An 8,535-nucleotide genomic window follows, 5' to 3' on the forward strand; every position below is an offset into this window, starting at 1 on the left:
GTTTGACTCACTGGTTGAGATGGGGAGTTATACTCCTTGATTCCCATTACCACTTCCTGGATCTCCCTCTATCCCATCATTCAGCAACCTCTCCTCCTTTAAGGTTTGCTCAAGTTTTGCACCCAATCCAGATTCTAGTAGGACTTTCAGGACATGGTTCTTCTTTCTTCAAGGAGTTCAGTGCTTGGCTCACTTAGGTTGTATAGGTGTTCAAGGAAGACTAGTACCTCTGAAGTGAGAGCTGCTGAGCCCTTTTCAGGGTTAATTGTCCACTCTCAGTGTCCAGCTAATTCACCCAACTCTAACTTGTAGCTAAGGCATGCACAGCAAGCCACACCCAGTAAAACCATCTCAGTAAATAGGATAAACCACATTAAAGATAACTGAGGGGTCTCAGTGAGTTAAAAAGGTGTCTACCCCATGTATGTAAAGATTTTTTTGACAGAATGGACGAATATGAACAACTTGCTTCAACAGTCACAAAAATGACAGGCATTATGGAGAGCTTAGAGCTTGATGAGACATATAAGACTCCAAGGTCATCCACTGCAACCTGTGCCATTGCCAGTCATCTTGACTTCTGTCTTGTCATTGGACTTTGATGTCTCTGGAAGAAAAAATTAGGCCAACAGCTTTATACTACTATGTCTTACTTAAACCCAATTTGTGTATGAGTTAATTGAAAGACATCATTCATACCATTTTGTCATTTTACCTAACTCAGAGACCTGTGGAGAGAGCAAAGTGATGAAACAGCAGGTGCAGATACATTGGGAACTGTAATCACAACCCTGTACACAAGTGGCCCAAATCATAGGACCATCTTCTCACTGGACTGAAGCAGCAGTGAGATTTGGCAGTCCCTGAGCAGTCTTTTTTTTTCAAGTTGAAAATGGATTTTAAAAATCTGCTGGAGAAGAGATCATTGGAGAAGGGATAGTTAAGGAACATTTTGTAGTAGATGAGTCAAAGGCAAGGAAGCTGGGGGGGGGGACTCCCCTTCTTTAGAGGTGAAGCAGTGAATGTCCAGGATGAAGGCATCTGAGCTCTGAGGTTCAGTGGTGAAACAGCTGGCAGCTGACTGGGCTAAGGAGATTCATCTATCAGCACCTTTTCATACTTGCCATGCCCGGTGGCCACAAGCTTATACTGCTTCCCAGAAGGGGTGCTCTTGACCGTGGATGACATCTTGCTGCCTCCCTTGTGCTCCCAGAAGCTCCTCTTGCTCATGTCTAGGGCCACAATATCTTTGCTGGCGGGGGGGGGGGGGGGGGGGGGTCTTGGCTGAGGACTGAGTCAAAAGCTCCCCAGTCTCCAATAGGTTTTTGGAATTGGCCACAGTCATGCTGGGCATCTCAACAGAGGGCTGTCGGGTCAGCTTTGGAGTCTTGCTGGCTGTCTCAATGGCCTGAGTGTACTGTTCCAGTGGGTCATCAATCTTGGACATGGGCAGGGAAGGCTGGAACTTCTTCACACTGTTACTCTTCTTTATGGAACGGTTCAGGGACTCAGTCCTGTTGATGAGCTTGGTGGTAGGGCTGGGGGGGGGGGGGGTCCTCTGAGTCCGAGGGACTGGGAGCCTTGGGTTGCCTCTCCATTTCCTCCATGTCAGCTGCTCTCAGTGATACCTTCCTGTCCTTGGTCCCTTCCTGCACCTGCAGAAGACCCATTTCTTCTGAGATGTCTCTCGTGGCCTCCACCTCCTCAAGACTGGACATTGGGTCCCTACAGAGCTGGTACAGGATGACTTGGGTTGGGTTCAGGTGAGGATCCTCCTCTTCTTCCTCCTCCTCTTCATAGGAGCAATGGGAAGACCCCTCAGTTAGGTCTTCATATTCTGGACTTTCTTCTTGAGGGGTTTCTCCACCCTCCAGGTTCCCATCTGGACCCCACCTCTGCTTCTGCTGCTCCAGCTTCTGGGACCAGTCACTGAAGCCCTCATCTTCTTCCAGCTCCATGGGCTTCAGGGAAAGAAGCTTCTCCTGCTCTGGTTGTTCAGGCTCCACCTCAGGGCAGGAGCTGGTCCCAATACTAAGCCCATCCTCACTCTGGGACCGGAGCTGTCTCCTGCATTGCCCCCTCCTCTTCATCCTTCACACTCCATTGGGCGGTGAGTCTCAGTAGGTTCTACAGGCCCTGCTTACTGGAGGGTCTCCTCAGGAGACCCCCGCCACTGAGGCCGCCGCCGTTCATAGTGGACCCCGGCACAGCCGCCCTCTGCACCCAGCCGCGCGGGCTCTGCTCTGCCCCCTCTCTCCTCTCAGCCTCTCGCACTCCCTCAGTCTTTTTTTTTAAAGAAAAATTTTATTTATTTTCAGTTTTACAATTTTTCCCCTAATCCTGTTGCCCTCCCCCCACCCCCCTCAGAAGGTAATCTGTTAGTCTTTACATTATTTCCATGGTATACATTGATCTAAGTTGAATGTGATGAGAGAGAAATCATATCCTTAAGGAAGAGAAATAAAGTATAAAAGAGATAGCAAAATTACATAATAGATAATGGGTTTTTTTTTTCCCTAAATTGATGGTAGTCTTTGGTCTTTGTTCAAACTCCACAACTCTTTCCCTGGATACAGATAGTATTCTCCATTGCAGACAGCCCAAAATTGTCCATCAAGGTTGATCATCACCCCCAAGTTGCTGTTAGGGTATACAATATTTTTCTGGTTCTGCTCATGTAGATCACCATCAGTTCATGCAAATCCCTCCAGGCTTCCCTGAAATCCCGTCCCTCCTGGTTTCTAATAGAACAATAGTGTTCCATCACGTACATATACCACAGTTTGTTAAGCCATTCCCCAATTGAAGGACATTCACTTAATTTCCAATTCTTTGCCACCACAAACAGGGCTGCTATGAATATTTTTGTACAAGTAATGTTTTTACCCTTTTTCATCATCTCTTCAGGGTATAGACCCAGTAGTGGTATTGCTGGGTCAAAGGGTATGCACATTTTTATTGCCCTTTGGGCATAATTCCAAATTGCTCTCCAGAAAGGTGGGATGAGTTCACACTGAGCAGTCTTTTTGAAGGATGACATTGCTCACCTCCTGGTATAAAGAAAGGGAAAGAAAAGGTGGCTTAAATCATCTGCTTCATCCAACCATGGCCTGCTTATCACCTTAGGTACAGATCCCATCCTGTGGTTAAGACACTTTTTTACAATTAATTTTTTGTTATACTTTAAAATTTCTGTCTCCTTCCTTCCCCTACACTAAAGGTTTATTCTTTAACACAGATTTATAAATATATATAAAACCTCACTATTCTTATTTCTATTTATCATTTCTTTCTCTAGTGTGGATAGCATCTTCCTTTGTAGTTGATTTGAGTATTTATAGTACTCTAGTACTCTGAATAACTTGGTTGTTAACAATTATTCTTCAAACAATACTTCTATTGCTATATACATTGTTCTTTTGCTTCTGCTCACTTCATTTTTCATTATTTCATTCAAGACTTTCCATATTTTTCTAAAATTAACTAGCTCAGTTTCTTATTAATGTTATTTTATTTTTTCCAATTACATGCAAACATAATAATACAAAGATAATAAATACAATACAACTTTTTATAAACTTTTGAGTTCAACATTTTTCTCCCCTCTCCCCACTGAGTAAGTAATCTTATATAGGTTGTACATACTGATCATGTTGTGAAAGAAGAATTAGAACTAAAGGGGAGGGACAGCTAAAGGGCAGATATAGCATCAACCCTGGAGTCAGGAGGACTGGAGTTCAAATCCAACCTCAAAACTTAATATTTACCTAGCTCTGTGATCTTGGGCAAGTCAATTAACCCCATTGCCTTGAAAGCAAAAACAAAAAACAAAAACAAACAAAAAATAACTAAGAGGGAAACCATGAGAGAGGAATAAACACTAATTTTTAAAAGTGAACATAGTATGATTTGCTCTGCATTCAGAGTTTGTAGTTTAAACCCTCAAAAAATCACAAAAAAAAGAGAAAATGACACACATGTTCAAAAATAATTATAACAGTTCTTTTTGTAGTATAGAAGAACTGGAAAATGAGGGGATGCCCATCAATTGGAAGGTGGATGAATAAATTATGGTATATGAATTTGATGGAATACTATTGTTCTGTAAGAAATCATGAGCAGCCTGACTTCAGAAAAGCCTGGAAAGACTTGTATGAACTGATGCTGAATGAAGTGAGCAGAACCAGGATTAACAGCAACATTGTGAGATGATCAACTGCAATGGACTCAGCTCCTCTCAGCAGTTCAGGGATCAAGGATAACCTAAAAGACTTGTGATAGAAAATGCCATCCGCATCCAGCTCATCATTTATTAAAGCACAGTAGCATTTCATCACAATCATGGACTGCAACCTGATCAACTGTTCCCTATTTGATAGGTATCCCTCCAATTTCCAATTCTTTGCCTCCACACAGAGAGAGACAACATAAATATTTTAGAACACATTAAGTTCTTTTCCTTTTTCCCTGGTTACTTTGGGAAATAGAGCTAATAGTGGTACTGCCGGCTCACAGTCTTCTGGCATAATCTAGATTGTTCTTCAAATAACTGAATCAGTTCATAATTCCACCAACAAATTTAGGGAAGTTAGTGTCCCAGTTTTTCTATATCCCTTCCAATATTTGTAATTTTCCTCTTCTTTCATTTTAGTCATATAAGATGATATTTCAAAGTTGTCTTAATCATTTAGAACATTTTTATATTACTATATATGGTTTTGATTTCTCCATTGAAAAACAGCCTGAACCAAGATCAAGAGAAATGTAGTAAATTGGGAAACAATTTTCATAACTAGTGTTTCTGACGAAGGACTCATTTCTAAAGTATAAGAACTGAGTCAAATTTATTTTTAAAAAAAAAGCCATTCCCCAATTGATTAATGATCAAAGGATATGCAAAGGCAATTTGCAGATGAGGAAATCAAAGCTATCCAGTCATATGAAAAATTGCTCTAAATCATTACTGATTTCAGAAATGCAAATTAAAGCAACTCTGAGGTACCACCTCATACCTTTCAGATTGGCCAATATGACCAGAAAGGAAAATGATCAATGTTGGAAGGGATATGGGAAATCTGGGACACTAAAGCATTGTTGGTGGAGCTGTGAACTCATTCAACCTTTTTGGAGAGCAATTTGGAATTATGCCCAAAGGACAATAAAAATGTGCATACTCTTTCATCCAGCAATACCACTACTGGGTCTATACCCTTAAGAGATCATGAAAAAGGGTAAAAAATTACTTGTACAAATTAGAAACTAAGTAAATGTCCTTCAACTGGGGAATGGCTTAACAAACTGTAGTATATGTATGTCATGGAACACTACTACTGCTGTATCAGAAATCAGGAGGGACTGGATTTCATAGAGCCTGGAAAAACTTGCATGAATTGATGCTGAGTGAGATGAGCAGAACCAGAAGAATATTATACACCCTAATAGCAATATGGGGTGATGATCAACCTTAATGTATTTGCTCATTCCATCAGTGCAATAATCAGGGACAATTTCAGGGTATCTGCAACAGAGAATACCATCTGAATCCAGAGAAAGAATTGTGGAGTTTAAACAAGACCAAAAGCCTTCAATTTTTTTTAAAGTTGTTTTATGTACTACATAATTTTTCTATCTCTAATATTTCATTTCTTCCTCAAGGATATATTTTTTCTCTCAACACATTTAATTTTGTTCAATGGATAACATGGAAACGATGCAAAGATTATCAGATTGCCTTTTGTAGGGGGGAGGGGACAGGGAAGAGAGGAGGGAGAGAAGGGAGGGTGGGAGAAAAAGTACAAAATTCAAAATCTTACCTAAAAAATGAAATGTAAAAACTACTATTGTATATAATTGGAAAACAAATAAAATATCTATATAATAAAAAAAATAAAAACAGCCTGTTCATATCCTCTGTCCATTTATCAATTGGGGCATGACATATATTGTTATAAATTTGACAGCTTTCTAACACATTTGAGTTGGAGGGTTTTATCCAAGATAAAACTTTATCTATAAAGTTTCTTCCCCATCTTTCTACTTTCCTTCTAATATTGGATACATTGATTTTACTTGTGCAAAAACTTTTTAATGTAATCAAAATCATTCATTTTACCTCTCACAATTCTCTCTATCTTGTTTATTCATAAATTCTTCTCCTATCCATAAGTCTGATAGGTAATATATGTCCCCTGTTCTTCTAATTTTCTTATGATACCTCCTTTTATATCTAGGTCATGTATTCATTTTGACATTAACTTGATATATGGTTTAAGATATGGCTCTATGTCCTATTTCTGCCAGACAGTTTTTCCCATCAATTTTTACCAAATATAGATGAGAAAAAGGGAAAATGAGCAATGCTGGAGAGGTTGTGAGAGAACTGGGACTTTGATACATTGCTGGTGGAGTTGTGAACTGATCCAACCTTTCTGAGGAAAACAAAATGGAACTATGCCCAAAGAGCAATAAAACTGTTCATACCCTTTGACCCAGCAATTCCAATTCCAAGTCTATATCCAGAAGAAATAATAGAAAAAGGGAAAAGTACTGCATGTTCCAAATATTTTAGGAGCTCTTTTTGTAGTGGCAAAGAATTGGAAATTGAGGGGATGTCCATCAAGTGAGTAATGGTTAATCAAGTTATGGTATATGAATACTATGGAATATAATTGTTCTATATGAAAACATAAATGGTTAGACTCTAGAGAAGCACAGAATGACTTAAGGGATCTGATGCTGAGGAAAGGGAGTAGAACCAAGAGAACAATGCACACACATCAGCAACAACATTGTGAGATGAACAACCTTGATAAAAGCAGTTCCTCTCAGCATTCCAGAGAGCTAGGGCAACTGTATTTGACTGGTTATGGACTATATTATCTCCAGCTAGAGGAAGAAAAACAAAACAAAACAAAACACACAGAAAATGAAAACAATCCTTCTGAATCTGATGAACACTTTACAAAAATTATCTTTTATGTATCTCTTTCCCTTAATCCTAACTCCTCATACCAAAAATTTCTGATCTATAAACATGCTTATCAAAATATGTATGTAGAATGCTAACCTGATTGTTCACTGCTGAGGGGAGGAGGGTGGAAGGAAATTTTGTAACTTAAAAATAAACATTTGCATATTGCTGAAAATAAATAATTTTTAAAAAGTTTTTACCAAATAGTATGTTCTTATTCCAAAAGCTTAAATCTTAACATTTATCAAACATGAGTTTACTATAATAATTTATAACTATGCAATGCATGTCTACCCTGTTCCATTGATCCACCTTTCTATTTCTTAGTCTTATCAGTTAATTTTGATAATAACTGCCTTTATTAATATAGGTACTGGTACTGCTAAACTTCCTTCCTTTACATTTTGTTCATTAATTCCTTTGATATTATCGACCTCTTGTTTTTCCAAATGAATTTCATTTTTTTTCTAGCTCAACAAAATAATCTTTTGATAGTATAATTGGAATGATATTGAATAAGTAGATTAGTTCAAGTAAAACTGTTATTTTTGTTAACTCTGCCCATCCATGAACAATGAATATTTCTCCAATTATTTCTCATATTTGATTTTAAAGTCCTTTTTAAAACTCTTTCAAGAACACTTTTTGGGCTTTTGAACATTTTTCTTTTAAGTAGAAATTTATTTTAAACTATTTTAATTTCATTATCATCTGAGTTTGAACCCAGTTCTTTTCTAACGCCATAGTAGTTATCTATGGTTAGATTCTTTTTCTTACTCATTTTTAGCAGCTTATTTCTTGTCTAACTTTGTATTAGAATCCAATTCTTATCCAGAGAAGTGGGGAATAACGTCTTAGGCTTCAGATTATTTTTCTGCCATTATTATCTGAACTCTATCTGGGGATCTAAGCTTGGGTACTCCTCATCGCTCCTGGGCAATGCAGGACCTCCAGCAATGCTGTCACCACAAGCACTCTTATTCCCTCAAGACTGCAAGCTTCAGTTCACTCCTCTGGCCCTGAACTTAAAACCAGGAACTCTGTTCTCTATCAAGTACCTACAGTTAGTGGGGCCCACGTCTCTGCAACTGCATTCAATGGCATGTGTTCAGTCCTCTTTAACTACACCCTTGGTTGGGACTCAGCATCAGCACAATCAGCACTAGTGTAGGGCTCTTCAATCTTCCCCTGATTAGTTGCTTGATTCCCACACTGTCCATGGCGTAAAAATTCCTAAAGCTGAGGCTGCAATCTATATAACTACCTCCAGGGGGTATATTGTTGATTTTGAGGTATCTGCCTGGAATTATATGAATTTCAATCAGGCTAGACCATCTCTACTCAGAGGTCAGGTCTTTACAAAACAAATTGTCTAAGGTGGACAATTACTTTACCCCTACTTTTTATTATTTTTATTGCTCAAAGTTCACTTGGTGGCATTATTTTAAACTATTTGTGGGGAATTTGGGAGAGTTGGGTAATTTCCTCCTTATTTCACCATCCTTCCATAATCCTCTCCCCTTTGGTTGTATGCCTCCCAAAAGGAGTTAATGACAGACATAACA

General features: G+C 38.8%; 1 pseudogene; it reads right to left on the reverse strand.

Annotated features, from left to right (window-relative positions):
* Nucleotides 1-1,086: 1,086 nt before the first annotated feature.
* LOC141505462 (lymphocyte-specific protein 1 pseudogene) lies at nucleotides 1,087-8,190 on the reverse strand (annotated as a pseudogene).
* Between the last annotated feature and the right edge of the window lie 345 nt (nucleotides 8,191-8,535).

The sequence above is a fragment of the Macrotis lagotis genome, chromosome 1 (assembly GCF_037893015.1).
Source record: "Macrotis lagotis isolate mMagLag1 chromosome 1, bilby.v1.9.chrom.fasta, whole genome shotgun sequence".
Lineage (NCBI taxonomy): Eukaryota > Metazoa > Chordata > Mammalia > Peramelemorphia > Peramelidae > Macrotis > Macrotis lagotis.